The sequence below is a fragment of the Thamnophis elegans genome, chromosome 3 (genome assembly GCF_009769535.1).
Source record: "Thamnophis elegans isolate rThaEle1 chromosome 3, rThaEle1.pri, whole genome shotgun sequence".
In the NCBI taxonomy this organism is placed as follows: domain Eukaryota; kingdom Metazoa; phylum Chordata; class Lepidosauria; order Squamata; family Colubridae; genus Thamnophis; species Thamnophis elegans.
Genome location: NC_045543.1, coordinates 88,517,067 through 88,537,774, shown reverse-complemented (window position 1 = coordinate 88,537,774; position 20,708 = coordinate 88,517,067). Strand labels below are relative to the sequence as shown.

The window sequence follows — 20,708 nt, the reverse complement described above, 5'->3', positions numbered from 1 at the left end:
TTCCTAAAAAAGGACTGATCAGAACTTCAAAAAGAAATTGATTCCCCTTCCACAGGCAGAGCAGATTTGATTTGATTTGATTTAATAAATTCATAGACCGCCCAATCCCGAAGGACTCCGGGCGGCTTACAGAAAATAAATTTTTAAAAAGTGCAGAGTTAAAAAACGGATGTTCTATCAGTCAGCCATGACCACCACATAGTCATCTTTCCAAACATTTGTTTTACGTATTTTACTTGTACAATTTTTATATCTTTAGTACTCCCAAGGACCCTTATTTTGGGTTACCACCTGCTAGAACAAAACTGCCTCCTGAGGGAGGCAGTTTTCACCCTCCCAAAGGGTCAAGGAAAGCCTCGAAGCCTGGGGAAGGCGAAAATGCCCCACTCCACCACCGCCATGGTGCAGAAGGCCAACTAGGCCACGCCCACCATGGCCATGCCCACCCAGCAACCAGGCAGAGAACCCATTGCTGAAATTTTTAATTTTCGCCCACCCCTGGTATCATCCAGTTTAAACATTAGCCAGTGAAACAAAGGTGGGTTCCTACCAGTTCGCACCAGTTCGGTAGAACCGGTTCGTCAAATCTACCGAACCGGTTAGAAGAGGTTCCATCAGAAAGCAGGCCACACCTACAGAAGAGGTTCCAAAATTTTTTGAAACCCACCACTGACACACACACACACACACACACACACACAGACTCACAGAGAGAGAGAGAAAGAGAAAGGAAGAAAGAAATAAAGAAAAAAGAAAGAAAAAGTGAGAGAGAGATGAAAGAAAAAAAGGAGAAAGGGACAGAGAGACAAAAGGGAGGAAGGAGAGAGAGAGAGAGAAAGAAAACACATGGCTGGCAAGCCACTCCCACAAAGGAGGCCACACCCACAGAGTAGGTTCGAAAATTTTTTGAAACCCACCACTGCAGTGAAACTACTGGGTTCTATAGCAGTCTCAACTCTGATGGAGGCTTAGGTAGCTGGATGTTTTAGGTGGAAAGAGGTTTATTTTATGGGATCATAACATGGACAGTTCCCTTTAGTCTTGCAAATAATTATAACAAAAAGTTTTTATGTTCCTGCTGCCATATCATGGGAAGAAAAAGTAGAAAAGGGCAGAATTTCAGTAACAATGATATATATATAACTAGATAGTCTGTTTGCACACTAGAGCTATATGGCCTTATCTAGCCATTAATGTAGGCTGTAAAGCAGTATTCAGTAGTGACATATTGACATGGCAATGCAGGGACAGTGCTTTACTTCTGTGAGGAGAAATATCCACAGGCTGGTTTAAAAAGGGCCAAGACTCTACACCAAGACTGCCCAATCAAAGGCTTCTCCCGATATTACAGGAGCTTCAGTTGCGCAATCAAGGCACAATCTTAACTGTTTTAACATCTACTCCTCTCCCACCCATGGAGGCCTGATTATGAAAATGACAAAGAAAATATTTTTGCAGTCTGCATCTTAATAGAATTGCCTGGCTTCAGACGGACTGGAGACATACACAAGATGAACCAACGCGACCACCCTTGAAACCAGTCCTAATGAGGTAAGGATGGTCTGTTTTAGCAGGTGGATAAGACAAAAATGCAGTGGGGGGTGGGGAATGTATCCTTCTTATGGGGACAGATATGCGTAAGAAATTGGAATTATATTCAAGAAGCAGAATAAAAGACTGAAAAACTGAATGCATTCTTAGGGTAGAGTAAAAGTCGGCTGTTAGGCTCCATATCAGACAGGCCATAAAATCTCCTCCATGTATTTAACCCCATATACCAGAGGTGGGTTGCTACAGGTTCATACCGGTTCAGGTGAACCGGTAGTGGAAATTGTGACTGGGTTGCCGAACCGGTAGTGGCGGCAGGCTCGACATGCCCCCAAACTGGTTCCCCGGTCGCCGCAGCATGTTTTTTTGACATTTTTAATTTTCTCCGCATGCGCAGACCTATTTACAGGCAACTGCATATGCTGCAAACTGCAAATCGCACGCGCACCGAACCGGCACAAACCCACCCCTGCCATATACATGACTGTGTACAGGTAGTCCTTGACTTACAACAGTTTGTTTAATGACCATTTGAAGTTACAACAGCACGGGGAAAAGTGAGCTATGACCATTTTTCACACAACCGTTGCAGCTTCCTCATGGTCACATGATCAAAATTCAGATGCTTGGCAGCTAACTCATATTTATGATGGTTGCAATGTCCCCAGGTGGTGTCATCACCTTTTGTGACCTTCTTACAAGCAAAGTCAATGGGGAAGCCATTCATCTAACCACCGTGTCACTAACTTGACAGCTGCAATTAACAATTATGGCAAGAAAGGTTGTGAAATGGGGCAAAATTCACTGAGCAACAGAAATTTTGGGCTCAGTTGTGGTCATAAGTCAAGGACCTCCTGAATATAGCAGAACATGACAGGTACATTACATGGCTACTTTAGCTTCTTTCCTGCAGTCAAGAATGAAGCTATAGACCAGGGGTAGTCAACCTTTTTATACCTACCGCCCACTTTTGTATCTCTGTTAGTAGTAAACTTTTCTAACCGCCCACCAGTTCCACAGTAATGGTGATTTATAAAGGAGGGAAGTAAATTTACTTTATAAAATTTATAAAGCAGAGTTACAGCAAACCCCTACCGCCCACCATGAAAGCTGGAACGCCCACTAGTGGGCGGTAGGGACCAGGTTGACTACCACTGCTATAGACTCTCAGAAGATCTGCCTACCGTAGTCCACTGCAGTCAAACCTTATGGGTCTGTCCTCTAGCACTTAATACTAAGCCTTTATCTCCTAAAGGTTGTAAGTCAACAGATGTCTAGTCATTCTCATCATGGCCTTGAGGTTTGAAGGCACCTGCTCAGTGATGATAGAGCTGTTCTGCCAGCTTGCCTTACCTGCCAATAAAGGAAAAGATTTGTTGCTCAGGGTTGAAATGAGAGGACCTTGGTGTTCTCCGAACTTGCTTTTTTGCAAGAAAACAACCAAGTCCAGAGAGCACCAAGGACCCTTTATTCCTTACTGGCTTGATTTTTTTTTTAATACAGCTTACAATTCGCTTCTTAAACAAATCTCACCCTGATCCCACTCATTTTAAAGTACGTCCCTCAGCATGCCTTAACAATGCAGTTTGCTCCTTGAGTCCTTGGCACTGATTTTCAGTTCAGTATTTGATCTCTCCTCAGCTAAGTAGTTTAATATTCCGGTTTTGTTAGTTATAATACCAAAGGTTGTTCTATATAAAAGGTGGGAATTTAGATGCCTGGAGAGAGACATGCAATCAGGAGGGGTATAAAATATTTTCCAATTGGTTCATTAGAAGTCTCCAAATTGTGCTTAAAAGCTTAAGTGTAATCCCCTATTGCTGAAGTCTTAAAGCCTTACTTTCTACCTCAGCAAGGTAAGAACAACAGCCTCAGCCAAAAGGGAAGGGGGGGGGAAGGCAGGGGGATGCCAAAGAACTATTTCCTGATTCAGAGTTTCTGTGAATGAACTGGAGTGAGCTGTAGCAAAAGGAAAAACACTAAGAGCTGTCTGACAGTTTACTGCCTATTCAGAGATAATGAAGTCGATGGCACCTGGGAAGCTGCCAATTGCTTATTAAAACAGGGCCAAAGAATTTTCAGCCTATTGCAAAATCAAGTAACTGGGTAAAGGTAGGAAGGTAGAGAAGGACACACGATACCATTTAATGTGTTGTATCCATTTCTTTGAATGCTGAGCTTGTCGATCAGAAAGGTCGGCAGTTCAGCTTTGCAAAGCAGAGTGAGTTCCTGTTACTTGTCCCAGCTTCTGCCAACCTAGCAGTTCGAAAGCATGTAAAAATGGAAGTAGAAAAATAGGGATCACCTTTGGTGGGAAGGTTACAGCATTCCGTGCACCTTCGGCGTTTAACCATGCCAGCCACATGACCACGGAGACATCTTTGGACAGTGCTGGCTCTTCGGCTTTGTAATCGGGATTAGCACCGCCCCCTAGAGTCAAGAACGACTGGCACATATGTGCGAGGGGAACCTTTACCTTAACCATTTTTTTAGTGAAATAAGTTTCAGAAATGCCAATCAAAGTCCAGACAGATATTCTCTAACTGCCTTCATTTAGTTAATGATAGTTAACATACTATATTATCATTTATTTGTATAACCGCTTGAGAAAAGCTATTGCAGAAATTGTCTTTTGGATCTACTTTTTAAAAACAGATCTTCATCTATGGAAGCTCCTTCTTGGGTGACTTTTGCCCACTGGCACATTCTCTCTCTAAACTGCAAGCTAAAAATGCGGGGAGCAGATTCAGCCTGCAAGATTCTGTTACAATATCTCTATAACAAAAGTAATATTGGCATTCATGATTTTAATTTCATGCATGGAAGGGCTGACACAGTCCCTGTTTAGGAGAAAGAAGAGGAGGGGGAAGAAAAGGTACTGTGGGTAAAGAGACGGAAACTTTAAAAGGTAAAGCAAAGTTTTTAGTTTATCAAGCTGCCTTTAAGATGCAATTCTGACGACTTGTTCTCTTTGTTAGGTGTGTGCCTCACATCTGCCAATCTGATGGCAAAGTATTTCACCAATTTTTGTACATTTCCCATATATATTTTTGCAAGCATCACTTTTCTGTTTCATTACATTTCTGAATTTGGCTTCTGCCATCTTGATTTCTGATACAGGATCTATGCTAACTTTTGTCAGAAATTAATCTTCAATTCAATATGAATGAAAATATTTATAGCATTTAGTAGAAATATATGAAATTAAATCTTTAAAGTCATTAATTGATCAGTAATAACCTATCCTCCCAACACAAAATGATTGCCATTTTCTCCTTTCAGAGCAAACACTTTCTCAATGAAAATACTTATAAACAAAATTCACACTGAGACTGTGAAATCTGGTTTTCTGGATTTGATAAATTGAATCAGTGATGTGTTTTGTCACATCCAAATGAACGGACTCAGAAGCATGATACCTACAGACAAAAAAAGAGAACTCCAAATGAAAAAAAACCCTAAGCATATTAAAGTAGGCAATGGAAATGCAGCTATTATTTAGTACTAATTCACTTGGAATTGCATTTTTTAAAAGATATCTGATTTCTTCTTCTTCTATTAACACTTATAGTAACATAAGACTGAGGTGCCAATTCATTCAGACTTTTTTTATAATGCAAAATGATCAGCTACTTTGAAGATCTCCATATCAATCTCAGTTCCTCCTCCCAATCATATAGCTTATTTGGCAACAATAAAATCATTTACTACTGACCTCTTCCATATATTTTTTTAATCTTCAGGTGTTACCTTGATCTTGTGCTTCTGTTACTGCATAATTTATGCAAAAGACTTTTGTTTGCCCATCTAAAATCATGCAAGTAGATTTGGGGGTGCCTGAAAAGTAGCAAGAATACCAAGGAATCTGTGTGGGTTTTTTTTTTTTTACAGTATCCTCTAAAATGTTAGTGCTGCCAAATCATTTCTATATTTTGTCTTCTGCAGCCCATTTATGCTGTTTTTCCAAAGTCAAATTCCTGTTCTGACCTAGGCTTCACAAAATCACGAAGCAGACTCCTTATCCCGACAAAACCTCTTTTTATTAAGCTAATGTGAATTCCGCTCATTCGCATCCAGCAAAGTCCAGACAAACAGTCTTTCAAAGGTGAATTTATAACCACAGAACCTATCAGGCTTGGAGAGCTGCCAGGCCGATATTTTCCAAACGCAATGCTGTACAAGAAAATACTTGGCAAGGAGTCTCTGAGAGTCACGAAGAAATCTTCACACTAATTAAATGAACAAATTGTCTCCTGCAAACTCCACTTCCCTTTTGCTCCTCTTTATTCCCTATGAGAAGGGCCTTTCAACATCCTGTGCCTTTACTCCGGAGTCGGCCCTTGTTCCTTAACTGTTCCCTTCTCCTGACAGCTCTGCGCATGCGCACATTTGGAACAGGCTCCAGCTGTTCTTCTGCCCCTTTGATCTCCGACTCCAAAGGCAGCTGATAACTATCGGATGGCCCTGGCCCCATCTCTGCCTCCGGCGCAGAGCACTCATCAGAGCCTTCCCTAGACTCCAGGACTGGCCAATGTTCCTTCCCAAACTCCTCACTGTCTGAGTCTGCTACCAGCTCCGCTGGTCGCTGGTGGGCCAAAAAAAATTCACATTCTATCTCCTGGGTTTTTTTTAAAAAAAAAGCCTCTCCACTTATCTCTGTATAAAAAAACTGGGTTGTTGTTTTTCATTCATCCTTTAACTGAGAAAAGGCAAAACAGTTTGCCCTACTTAAACATTCCTTCCTTATTCTGAGTGATTTAAAATTATTTGCATTTATTTTCCACAAAGGATGGAGGATACTTGGAAACTATCAGAAGCATCTTAGATAGTTTTAATTGTAACCAATTTTCAGTAATATGCTATTTGCCTGCCCTCACTGGGTTTCAGAGAATTCTAAGCTACCTCATTAAGTGTGATACAAAGAAATGGTTTTCTCTGAAATGCCTAGTTGATGTATGTATATTGGAGGTTAAAAGGACACTGTCACTGATTGCTTATATGCTGTATAATTAGTATAGGCAAAATAGTGCCATCTTCTATAGCATTGTTACTCCGTCATCTAGACTTGCACAACAACAAGCACTTCCACTTGATAGTCTCCTAGTGACAGTAATCAAAAAGATATGCCATTATTTTGGCTTTTCCTCTTTCTGATATTTTTCCTGTAATAAAAATAGAGGGAGGAAATAGAAGGAAGAAACCGGGAGGTTCACACAGAGGGCAATATCAAATGGACCATTTATAAAATTAGACAAAAGGGTAATTACACAATAAAAAGCTTATAACATGTTATAATGATGGAAATAAAACATTCACCCTATTGTTAGCCAAATTTTACTCAAACGTTAACCTCAGTGACTTCCTTATAGTACATGCAAGACAAGTACTATAACTTGGATTTAATTGGACAGGGATTAAAAATAGAAATAAATAAATAAAAGGAAAATCAATGTAGTGTGTCATAGTGGTTAGTATATTGAAGTAAGATTAAAGATCCAATTTCAGATCCAATCCTGTTTCAAAGGCTTTCAAATGCAGAGATCAAAGTCTTTAAAATCTCTCCAACCATACAAAAAATCAGGGCAGGAACCTTTGAGCCTACCCATCCATGTCTAAGGAGACATACGACAAGTTTTGAGAGGTTGCATGTGGCGTGCACATTTTTCATCTCAAACATGTGACAGTAGGGTTTCCAAAACAGAACAGGAATTGCTGTCTACCTGGCATGTCTCCTCCACAGCCTGTGGCACTATCTTCTTTTTATACTAAAGCAGAAAGGACTGTGTGTCTATCTATCCTTTTATTTTGGTGCAAATTACCCAGTGTTCCTCCCAACGTGCACAGCAAAGGATGTGGGTCATGTGCTCGGAGGTACGCATTGAAACACATTGACACCTCTCCAAATGTTGAAAGGATTAGTCAAATTGATCAGCAGCCAACTACAGTCTCTTATGAAAGGCAATATATAAGATGCTCTACGGTAGTAAAAACCCTTCTATGAGTCATCATTTCAAGTAGGCTAACAATATTTTTTTTAAAAAAAGGAACAAGAGAAAAGACAAGTCCCTGTATGGCAGATTTTGAATAAGCCCTAGACAATGGCTTCATTACAGTAGAGCTAAGGATGCTGGCAATGTTGCTAATTAGTGAAGAGAACTGAAAATACTTCTGATAAGCTTGTATAACAACAAGGCTACACCACTCTATCCAACACAGCACAGGACACTAGACTCAGCTTTATGTAGCATTCTTAAGCCTGTCTGTCACATGTCCAGTCACTATCTCCAAGCGGAGTGTTTCCTTCAATCTGTTAGAAAATATTGTGTGTGCATTTCTCCCTCTGTCTTTCATAACCTAACACTGAGGAGCAATTGATTAATAATTCAGTGCTAATCTATCTCTCTGAGGTGGTTGTAACACTAATCTCATGTACCTTTTGGTCTTCTTAACAACAATACATTTTTATTTTCTAATAGTGTTTGTTGATTCTGACATGCAAATTTTTTCCTTGTTTGTCTCTTGCACTGACAAGTTCCAGGAATCTGTCACCAAAGCTCTAATTGAATTCTGTTTGATTGAGGGGTGTTTTTTTTTTTAACAAAATGTCTCCAACTGAGTCATTTGAACTTCTTGTGATAACCTACTTATTAAAATCTATTGTGAAGGTATGTTGAAGGATGGGGAAAGGATCAGGAAGCATTCAAAGCTATTATTTATAAAGCAGGCTTAATAACATGAGGAAATGTAATATATAGTAAAGAAATATATATAGTTTACTTGTAAATGAGTTTTAAATAGCTATACCAAGAGTGTCTACTACACTAGCTATTAATATCTGAATCAGTTTTATTCCTTGTCCCTGAGCAATGGATACAGTTCTTCGTTCTATTCACATGATTATTTACCTATCAGGTTGCTTTCCAATGTGGGCATGGAAAATATCATGCAGCTTAGCAAACTACTTACAGAATTGCTTACTCCTGTATAGTTCACCCTGTGCTATTGGGTGATTGACAAGGCATTATTTGCTGGTTGTGTCAGACACATTGATTACATCAATGACCAATTCAGCTTTCTCCACAGCAGGATCCATATTACGGAATAAATTGGCACTGGCGCTGAAACTAGTCATCCCTTACTACAGTTAAAGAGGAGGCTCAAAATGTTACATTTACTGAAGTTCGCCAATGCACCATTTCTTCCTTTTATTAACAGGTGTCTGAAAGGCTGCCTCCATCCTTAGAATTTTCCAAATCAAATATCGTGTAAGAGGAACATCAGAATTAATAAGGTACATTCTTTAAAGCATGTGTTTGATTTGTTGGATAGGTCATAGACTGCTTATCACAAGGTAGAATCAAAGATTACAGAATTAAGCCTAAGTATAGAAGAAATTCGAGTTTAAATTGTCCTTTAAAAAAATCTAAAATGCAACTGGATGTACTGATGCAAACGACTGCATTTCCTTTTGAGACTTTTCACAAAAAGTAAAGTATTTGGACTTGAATATACTATGAGCCAAATAATTGCTTAAATTATCAGGATAGTAAAACAAAGTGACATGATAGATGAGACCCATGCCTGCAAATAAGTAAATGAATAAAATCTTTATTCTGGATGACACAGTTGTAGTTACTTGAAAAATCATTAGTCTGCAATAGAATAGAGTTGCCATAGTTTTTGAATATATTTAAAAATAGTAGTATTTCTGTTTGTTATAATAAACACCAAATAAGAAGTATTAAGAAGATGAAAGATTTTATGAATGCTCCCACTAAGTTTAGGAAGAGAACCGCAAATGAATTAACTGTAAACCGCTTAGAGAGGTGAAGTGGTATAAAAGTATAAGTGCTATTGCTACTGCTAACTGCTAGGAATATTACACTTTTTTATTGTCTGCAAACTAAACTTTTCTTCACTTACAAAAGGGAAGACAATAATTTCCTTATAGTGGGATTTTTTTTTTTTTTAAAAGGAAAACTTTTTTTAAAAAAAGTAGTGTCACAGAGATGCCAGGTCTAAAACAGTAGTGGGATTCAAAGAATTTTACTACCAGATTTGTGGGTGTGGCTTGGTGGGCATGGCAGGGGAAGGCTACTGTAAAATCTAATTCTCTCCCCACTCTAGGGGAAGGTTACTGCAAAATCCCCATTCCCTCCTGATCAGCTGAGACTTGGGAGGCAGAGAATAAATGGGGACAGGGGCAGTCAGAGGTGGTATTTACCAGTTCTCTGAACTACTCAAAATTTCTGCTACCGGTTCTCCAGAACTGGTCAGAACCTGCTGAATACCATCTCTGAAATTATGGATTGATTTTACATGAAATTGGGAATCAGGTTTAAAAGGCAGGAGTGTATCAAAGTATCATCCGCAACAAAAGAGCAAAAATAGCTCTTAAGAATAAAAATGGTTTTGTTGTTGAACATACTGTATAAACAAATTTATTTATTATATATTCCACGTATCAGTTTCCAAGACCAGTCAAGCTGGCTTATAGCAATAAAAAAAATGCAAAACCAAGACAGCAACATCATATTTTAATCACCACTGGAATCATGATAATTAAATTCAATTAACATTTGAAGTTTGATGAGTTAAGTGTTTTCCTAAGTACTGGGAGAAAAGAAGGGGTGAAGGGCAATGGGAAAAGCATTCTAGAAACTGAAAATCACAGAAGAAAAGGTTTATCTTGGGTGGCAGATGACTGCCTGACAGCAGGGGGATACTCAAAACAGCTTCTTCTAATTATCTAAATCACTCTGCAAAATCATACTGAGAGATTTAGTTCCTCAAACAGTCAATCCTTAAGCCCTTTGGGGCTTTAAAGGCAGTACCAGTTGCGGGTTGTAACAGTCGTATAATCATATAGTTAGCCCTTTCATCCAGGAAACAGTTTTGAATAATACAGATATTTTATCAGCAACAGACCTAGCATTAAAAAGCAGAATCTTCAGGGTGGAAGGCCTCTTTCACTGTCCCCCTCACTTTCAGTTTTCAGCCGTATCATCTAAAGATGTTCTATCTAATATCTAAAAAGCTTCATCAAAGTCTTAACAATAAATGTTAATAGCTTTGCAACAAACAACTGTATTAGTGATTCATACAGCTCTACCTGAAATTCATAGATTTTAATCCTGGTACAGTATAGTTGGTACCTTGCTCAATAGTAGTAACTCTGAGAGGGATCTTGGAGTCCTAGTGGACAACCATTTAAATATGAGCCAGCAGTGTGCAGCAGCCGCCAAAAAAGCCAACACAGTTCTAGGCTGCATAAACAGAGGGATAGAATCAAGATCACATGAAGTGTTAATACCACTGTATAATGCCTTGGTAAGGCCACACTTGGAATACTGCATTCAGTTTTGGTTGCCACAATGTAGAAAAGATGCGGAAACTCTAGAAAGAGTGCAGAGAAGAGCAACAAAGATGATTAGGGGACTGGAGACTAAAACATATGAAAAATGGTTGCAGGAACTGGGTATGTCTAGTTTAATGAAAAGAAAGAAGGACTAGGAGAGACATGATAGCAGTGTTCGAATATCTATGGGGTTGCCACAAAGAAGAGGGAGTCAAACTATTCTCCAAGGCAACTGAGGGTAGAACAAGAGGCAATGGCTGGAAACTAATCAAGGAGAGAAGCAACTTAGAACTGAGGGAAAAATTCCTGACAGTTCTAACAATTAAGCAGTGGAACAGCTTGCCTCCAGAAGTTGTGAATGCCCCAACACTGGAAGTCTTTAAGAAGATGTTGGATAGCCATTTGTCTGAAATGGTATAAGGTTTCCTGCCTAGGCAGGGGTTTGGACTAGAAGACCTCCAAGGTCCCTTCCAACTGTGCTATTGTATTGTATTGTATACACATAAATCACTATATTATCTGTCATTGTCACTTTAATCAAAATTCAAAACCCAAAAGAATACACAAGATATATCTTTCCATTACTAGGATAACGTATACCCCTTTTCACTCATGTTGATATTGCAGGGACAGTTTCTATGATTATCAGAATCAAAAGAACGCATTCATTGTCCAGAGGGTGTCCACACTCATTTCCAAGAGCTACACCAATTGCCACCTCTATAAGTAGGGCATTGTCACTGTCATTTTCGTTTTAAAACTTCCAGCATAACCTACCGTAAATAGCTCAGAATTGTCTCTCAAATATGGTTGTCTGCTTACCTTATTGTTTCAGTATTGCCCAAATGACTTTTAAAGGCCCATTCTTGTGAGCAAGGGTGCAGAGAATTGTAGTTTTCAGTAGCAATACTAATCACCTGAGTAGCTGTAACACCTAGCATCTTTCCATGCCACCGAAAGTCCAAGTCTTCTTCAGGAATCTGCCATGTTCTTGACATCATTCAGGTGCATGGACATTCCATAATGTTTCAAAGTTCCTAGAGAGATCTTCTGCTGAACACATACATATACACAATATAGAAATATATATTAGGACTGTTAGCAAGTTTTTCATATTTCTGGAAAAGAAACTCATGACTTACATGTTCTGCCTGTGCTCACAGAATGCCCCCCATCTTCAAGCTATGCCACATATACAGACATTTGTAACTTTCAGAGGGCCCTGAAAAATGAAATATAAAACCTCCTTTCAGAGTATGCGGGACTGTGTTATTCTCAGTCTAATTTATCTTTCTAATATCAGGGCTGTATGATAATTTCATTTTGAAGGAAAAACAATAATTTGGAGCATTTTCTATTGTGAGCATTTTCTTAAATCAAGGATTTCCTAGGGATCATGCCACAGCTGTGTGAGCTCAGATCCAGCCTCAGTTGCCCCCAAGTAACAAATCATTATTTCTTTTTCAACTCTGAACTACTATACAGATATATTTAATATTAACACAAAGCCAGTATTGATCAGCCGCATGGCCTCACAAGGAAACATATTCCGAATAAAGCCAAATATTTTTCATCATACAATTTGGATTTGTGATACCATCTAATAGTCAGCTCTGGATTTGGAGACTGAAAATGTCAACACATTATTTAAATTATCACATGTCCACTGCCACTATCACATGAAACCTATTTAAATGTTGAGCATTAAAGCTGCAAGTCAGGAAAATGATTTGCAAATGTTTGGATCTCACCTTATCCTTCCTTTCTCCCTAAAAATATTTGAGTGAAAATGTTTTTTTTAATTATACTTTTATTATTTACACAACAATGTGGAATCATAGCTGCCAGTTCTTTAATGGATGTTGGCATTCACAGACATCAAGTTCTTCCCAAGAAACTAAGATGTCAAGATGTGATGATATTTTTTGATTTTAATACTTTATGAACTTCTCCAACCGTTTGTTTCCTGTTTGATAATCTCCTGGTATTATCACATCATTTATCCAGGGTTTCATCTTTTCAACCAGACTTAAATATGGTGTGTAATGACCCAAAACTTTATTAGTTTGTATTCAGAAGCCCACAATTTTTGAGAGATTTGAGAGATTTTATTGACATTTGTAGGCCGCCCTTTTCCCTGAGGGGACTCAGGGCGGCTCACATAAAATCAGGGAAGGGGAAATGCAGACAATAACAAAGACACATATAATAAAAACAGTAACCAACATGCATTCATCATTCGGGAGGGGCAACTATCTTCATCCCCAGGCCTGACGGGCTAGCCAGTTCTTCAAGGCTATGCGGAAGGCCTGGACGGTGGTGAGGGTACGAATCTCCACGGGGAGTTCGTTCCAAAGGGTCGGGGCGACTACTGAGAAGGCCCTCCTCCTTGTAGTTGCCAGCCGACACTGGCTGGCCGATGGAATACGGAGGAGGCCCAATCTGTGTGATCTTATTGGTCGCAGGGAGGTGATTGGCAGAAGGCGGTCTCTCAAGTATCCAGATCCACTACCATGTAGGGCTTTATGGGTGATTAACAGCACCTTGAAGCGCATCCGGAAATCGACAGGTAGCCAGCGCAGCTCGCGGAGGATAGGTGTAATGTGGGTGAACCGCGGTGCACCCACAATCGCTCGCGCGGCTGCGTTCTGTACCAGCTGAAGACGCCGGATGCTCTTCAAGGGCAGCCCCATGTAGAGCACATTGCAGTATTCCAGCCTAGAGGTCACGAGGGCCCGAGTGACTGTTGTGAGTGCCTCCCGATTCAGGTAGGGTCGCAACTGGCGCACCAGGCGAACCTGGGCGAATGCCCCCCTAGCCACAGCCGTCAAATGGTGGTCGAACGATAGCTGTGGATCTAGGAGGACTCCCAAGTTGCGAACCCTCTCTGAGGGGTATAGAATTTGACCCCCCAGCCTGAGAGATGGAATATTGGTGGAATCCTTGGGAGGGAAACACAACAGCCACTCGGTCTTTTCTGGGTTGAGCACAAGCTTGTTAGCCCTCATCCAGTCCATAACCGCCTCCAGGCCCCGGTTCATCACGTCTGCCGCTTCATTGAGTTGGCACGGGGCGGACAGATACAGTTGAGTATCGTCCGCATATTGATGGTATCTGATCCCGTGCCTGCGGATGATCTCTCCCAGCGGTTTCATGTAGATGTTGAATAGTAGGGGGGATAAGACCGAACCCTGAGGCACCCCATATGTTAGGGGCCTAGGGGACGATCTCTGCCCCCCCACTAACACCGACTGCGACCTGTCTGAGAGGTAGGAAGAGAACCACCGCAGCACGGTGCCTCCCACTCCCACCTCTCGCAGTCGTCGCAGAAGGATACCATGGTCGATGGTATCGAAAGCCGCTGAGAGGTCAAGGAGAACCAGGATGGAGGGAAATCCTCCATCTCTGGCTCTCCAGAGATCATCAGTCAATGCGACCAAAGCGGTTTCTGTGCTGTAACCGGGTCTGAAGCCTGACTGGAAGGGGTCGAGATAGTTTGCTTCCTCCAAGGACCGCTGGAGCTGAAAGGCCACCACCTTCTCAACAACCTTCCCAAGGAAGGGAAGGTTGGAGACTGGACGATAGTTATTAAGGACAGCTGGATCCAAAGATGGCTTCTTTAGGAGGGGTCTCACCACCGCCGCTTTCAGTGCGGCGGGGAAGTTCCCCTCCCGAAGAGAGGCGGTCACGACCGCCTGGATCCAGCCTCGTGTCACCTCACTGCTGCTGGTAACCAGCCATGAGGGACACGGGTCCAGTACGCAGGTGGAGGCACTCACAGCCCTCATGGCCTTGTCCACATCCCCGGGGGTAACATCCTGAAACTCAACCCAGAGATGTTCCATCTGATCCTCTTGTGCCTCGGCTGGAACTGCAGGGGTGGAGTCCAAGTCCGACCGAAACCGAGCAATTTTGTCCGCTAAGAATTGGGCATAATCCTCAGCTCTGCCCTGCAAGGGTTCCCCCGCCTCCCTTTTATTTAATAGGGAGCGGGTTATCTTAAACAGGGCGGCTGGGCGGGACTCAGCGGACGCAACCAAGGTGGCTATGTGGGATCTTTTCGCTGCCCTAAGCGCTCTGGTGTATTCCTTGGTGCAGGTGGTTACCATTGCTCAATAACTTAACATGCCCATTTTCAACTACATTTTCAGCTATATGTTCTCACCATTTTTTAAATACTGGCACATGAAAAATTTTAAGGAAGTTTCAGTGAATCATTTTGGTGATTATGTTATGTTGTTTATAATTAGTTTGTGCAATCTTCTTGCGCGAGATGAGTATATGATTTATTGCTTTTTCTGCCTCTTTGCACAATGTGCACTTTGAATCATATGACAATTTTTTAAAATTCTGGTCTTGATTGCAATAGTTCAAATAGCTTCCCTTGAGCAACCAAAATCAAGCCTTCAGTTTCTTTTTTAAATGTTCCAGTTGTAAGCCATTGCCAGGTTTTACGTTCATCCCCTTTCTTCAATCTTTTGTAGAAATTTACCATTATTTTCCTTTCTAGCATTGTTTTTGTTTTTATTACATTATTTTGATAGTCATCAAATTAGTGTTTCCTGTATACTAATTTATAACTTTGAACTTGCATAATACTTGCTCTTGGCTGTCTTGCACTTATCAGTAGCACTATAAGAATGTAATGTATAGTGAATAATTGTGAGCTTTCTTATTTTTGATCCAAACTGTCCAGTTCAGCTTGTGTCCAGTTAATCATTCTAGCAATGTATTTTATCATAGATACAGCCCGGGTATTGATGGCTTTGATGCTATTTCCACCATTCAATTTTGTTTGGTTTGGTTTGGTTTCATTCATTTTCAGAATTTCTCTTGCCATTTATATTTTGATAGAATCAATCTCTGGCCTGATTGAAATAGTTGATTTTGCTTAAATTGGATGATGTGTGTCTCATAGCATTCCATTTTTCCTGCAATTGCTGTTATTTGTTGCTTTATGATGGCCAAAGCTTCTTCAGTTTTTCCAGTGCTAAGCCAATTATTTTTTTTTTATTAGGCTTGTCTTGATCCTTACATTCTTCAAGTTTTGCTATTTCATGTTCTTTAAATTACTCACATGTGGTTTTAATTTGTTTATCTTGGCCTCCAGTCTGATCTTCCACTTTGGGATGAAAAATGATTTTGTTTTTGGCTTTCTAATTTGAATATCCAACTCTTTTGTAACCACCATTGCTTTGCTGTAAGCAAATTGATTTTTTTTAATGTCCAGCAGTACCATTTGTTTTTCCAATCATTCAAATATTTTACTTCATACACATATGTACCGTATGTTAGCGTATGTTAGAGCACTCTGATTTGCATGTAATTTATACAAACTGCTCCACATACAGTTTTTGTTTCTCTTGAAAATATATTTCAATACTGCATAAAGAGAGGGATGGAATCAACATCACATGAAGTATTAATACCACTTTATGATGCCTTGGTAAGGCCACACTAGGAATACTGCATCCAGTTTTGCTCACCACGATGTAAAAAAGATATTGAGACTCTAGAAAGAGTATAGAGAAGAGCAACAAAGATGATTAGAGTACTGGAAGCTAAAACATATAAAGAACGGTTGCTGGAATTAGGTATGTCTAGTCTAATGAAAAGAAGGACTAGGGGAGACATGATAGCAGTGTTCAAAAATCTCAGGAGTTGCCACAAAGAGGGAGTCAAGCTCTTCTCCAAAGCACCTGAGGGCAGGACCAGAAGCAATGAGTGGAAACTAATCAAGGAGCAAAGCAATCTAGAACTAAGGAGAAATTTCCTGACAGTTAGAACAATTAATCAGTGGAATAACTTGCCTCCAGAAGTTGTGAATGCTCCAACACTGGATGTTTTAAGAAGAGATTGGACAACTATTTGTCTGAAATGGTATAGGTTTCCCCGATTAAGCAGGAGATTGGGCTAGAAGATCTCCAAGGTTCCTTCCAACTCTGTTATTCTATATTCTATTTTCAAAAGTAGCTCCCTAGTTGTCATGTGTTCATACTCTATGCCTACATCAGAAGTGTCTCTCCTACTTATTTGAAGCAATAAAGCTTCAAGTGTGTGCTTTATTTACAATGGATAACATGAGAAAACAAAAGAAGCCAAACATCTCCGAAAACCAATAAATGTGTAGAAGATGTTTTTTTAAATATAAACAAGACTAGATTAAATTTGCCCACAGGCTTTTCAACCAAGGACATCAACATGTTTCATCATGTTATTGTTATCAGGCCAAACATACATTTGAATCAGAGGTTTCACCCACTGTTGTGCTTGAAGTGAAGTGTGATTCACTGTGAGTAAGAGTGATACAATCAGGCCATTCTGTAAGGGTAATAAACTTTAGCCTATGCTTCCTTACATTTTGATGATAAGGAACCAGCTCTGTTTTTGTAAACATTCTAACATAGGATTCAACAGCATAGATTTCATACCAGACATTCACAAAGGACCAAAGAGAGAGAATGTTAACTGAGACCATCTGAACTGAGTTTATGGTTGCATCTGCAAGCACATATTGCCCTTAGGCAGCTGTATTTCAGTCATGCTTCATGTCTTTTTTCAGTGCAGTGAAACTGTTTTTTTTAAAAAAACTGGTTATAGATCAAGCCATTTTTAGTGGCATGTAAAAGCCCCAAACTCCACTATATTTCCCCCGTGAAGAGCGAATCCAAATAGCCGAGTTGAATTGGTTCTCTCTGGATGGGTGCCAGAATGCCATTTAAGGCTGCCAGATTATGGAGCCAAAGGCTCCTGGACAGGAATGTTGAAAAATGCCTTTTCCACAAATTGGTTGGAAAACGACATTCTTCTAATATTTGAACACTTTCCAGCATCTACTTTGCCTTGCAGCTGCTTTCCACTCTAGGCATCGTTTGTGTGTCTACCAGCAGTTCCCTGACCAAACTCAACATCCAGGAAAGCCATCCCCCCTGCTGGCCTGTTTTTCCCTTATAAGTAAGCATGATGCAGAGCTTCCTGTTTAAGATCTGCATTTAGAGATCACAGAATGGTATCACTCTGAATGTGAAGGAGACACACCTCGCCTTGCAATTCAAACGCCTGTAATAAAACTGCTTAGGGGAGGAAGGAGGAAAAAAAAGCACAGTTGCTAAATATAGCAACTCAAAAGTGTATAAAGCAGAGCCAAAGCTGTGTCAGCAGGCAATGATGCAATCCTCATGATGAAACTTCATGTAGTAACATTCCGGGCTTTAAATAACCCTATTGTATAGCCCTGCGGTGTGCAATTCTGTTCGGCAAGCATACCCCCACAGCAGCTTTCTGTGAATGATGAACGCAAATCAATATTACTATTTCATCTGTTCCTTTGAGATATTAAAAAGGCAAAGGGTCTCTTCACACATATGTGCTAGTCGTTCCTGACTCTAGGGGGCGGTGCTCATCTCCGTTTCAAAGCTGAAGAGCCAGAACTGTCTGAAGACCTCTCCGTGGTCATGTGGCCAGCATGACTAGACACCAAAGGTGCACGAAACGCTGTTACCTTCCCAGCAAAGATGGTTCCTATTTTTCTCCTTGCATTTTAGACATGCTTTCGAATTCCTAGGTTGGCAGAAGTTAGGACAAGTAACAGGAGCTCACTCCGTTATGCGGTGCTAGGGATTCGAACCGCTGAACTGCCAACCTTTCTTATTGACCAGCTTAGCGTCTTAGCCACTGAGCCTATTTTAATTTTAACTTTGTCTCTACAGGATACAATATAATCCCAGGGTCCCCAACCCTTGGGCAACACAAATAAGCCAAGCCCCATTCATAGGATGCAGGTAGCATGCAAAACCAGCCCCCCTCTGAGCCATGGAAAAACCTTTCTCCATGGAACCAGTCCCTGGTGCCTAAAATGTTGGGGGCCACTAATATAGTCTATTCTTCCATAGGACAAGAAGCAATGGACGGAAAGTAATCAAGGAGAGAACCAATCTAGAATTAAGAAGAAATTTCCTGACAATTACAACAATCAGTGGGATGACTTACCTCTAGAAGTTGTGTATGCTTCAGCACTAGAAATTTTTAAGAGATTGTACAACATTTTGTCTGAAATGGTATAGAGTTTCCTGCTTGAGCCGGGGGTTGGGCTAGAAGGCCTACAAGGTTCCTTCTATTATTCTGTTATTCTGTTATTACAGGTAGTCCTTGACTTACAACAGTTCATTTAGTGGCCATTCAAAGTTACAATGGCATTGAAAAATGTGACTTACCATTTTTCCCAGTGATGACTTTTGTAGCATCCCCATGATCATGTGATCAAAATTCTGACACTTGGCAACTGGCTCCTATTTATGATCACTGTTGAGTCCCAGGATCAGGTGATCACCCTTTTGTGAACTTCTAACAAGTGAAGTCAATGGGGAAGCCGGATTCACTTAACAAACGGATTACTAAATTATCAACTGCAGTGATTCACTTAAAAAGCATGGCAAGAAAGGTTGTACAATGGAGCACAACTCACTTAACAAATATCTAACCTAACAACAGAAATCAGGGGCTCAATTACAGATTAGAACCATCCACAGGCTAGGGAAATCTGAGAGTGGATCTAAATGGGGTGGGAGAGAGTAATTGCACACCATATGCTAGAACACTATCAAAATTTGTTGCATTTTTCCCAGGGCAAGCTGATTTGCCCAACTAAAGCAAAAAGGGGAAGCAAAGACTATTGCAAGTTCTGGCAACACCGTTTCTTCCAAGGTCCAGCCGAGGATCAGAGCACCCTATCTGCTTCAGAGCCCTTGACAGAAACAACACCACAATGACATGGAGGCCCAGAGGAAGGCACGTGGTCTGGTCTCAGACTTGACTACTGATGACTGTGGGGACCCCCTGCCAGCATTGAAGTGGGGAAGGCAAATCAGAATTGGCCCCAAAGCCTCATTGTCCCTCCTCCACAGCTGCCCTGCTGTTAAGGTTTCTGAGCCAACATCAGAATTTCTTCAGAGCCGTGGTGGTACAGTGGTTAGAGTGCAGTACTGCAGGCTAGTTCTGCTGATCACCAGCTGCCAGCAGTTTGGCAGATCGAATCTCACTAGGCTCAAAGCTGACTCAGCCTTCCATCCTTCCGAGGTCAGTAAAATGAGAACCTAGATTGTTGGGGCCAATATGCTGATTCTGTAAACCACTTGGAGAGGGCTGTAAAGCACTGTGAAGCGGTATAATAAGTGCTATTGCTATTCTGATGCTGCTGCTGCCTTGCGTGACCCAGGTTTTTGGCAAGCAAAACTCAGTTGCCCAATTAGCTATTGAGATTACTAGGAAGAGAAGTCCTTGCAACAGCCAACACCAAACGCAAAGGAGGAAGGCTAACCAACAAAGTTGGTTTCAAAACATATTCGTATTTAAAACACAGGAAGGCGTATTTGACATTGGGGTGGTGGTGGTGTTATCAGGGCTGGAGTGCACAGTCTAACTTATTTCCTGCCCCCTCCCAGGACTGAGGCACTGGAGCAACAGGTGCCATGCATTCATTCATTCATTCATTCATTCATTCATTCATTCATTAAATTTTGTATGCCGCCCACTATCAAAAGAGACTCAGGGAGGCTTACAATAAAAGGGGGGGTATAAAAAAATAAACAACAGTTTAAAATTACACAACAGTCACAAATCTGAAGTGGGGCTGGACAACTCAACAGCCCCAGGCCTGCTGGAACAGCCAGGTCTTAGTCGCTTTGCGGAAGGCCGGAAGGGTAGTGAGGGTCCGGATCTCAATGGGGAGCTCGTTCCAGAGGGCCAGAGCTGCAACAGAGAAGGACCTCCCCCGGGGTGTCGCCAGCCGACATTGGCTGGCAGA

General features: G+C 41.0%; 1 long non-coding RNA gene across 2 annotated transcripts in view; it reads right to left on the bottom strand.

Moving 5' to 3' along the window:
• LOC116506003 overlaps positions 1 to 20,708 on the bottom strand; it is a 120,857-nt gene that overhangs the window by 41,096 nt on the left and 59,053 nt on the right. Inside the window, exons 2-3 of one of the 2 annotated variants that reach the window (XR_004255001.1) lie at positions 12,049 to 12,128; positions 11,824 to 11,959 (exon numbers count right to left, since the gene is read on the bottom strand). This is a non-coding gene — a long non-coding RNA (uncharacterized LOC116506003). The remainder of the gene's footprint in view (positions 1 to 11,823; positions 11,960 to 12,048; positions 12,129 to 20,708) is intronic. The other variant, XR_004255000.1, reaches the window with a different exon arrangement.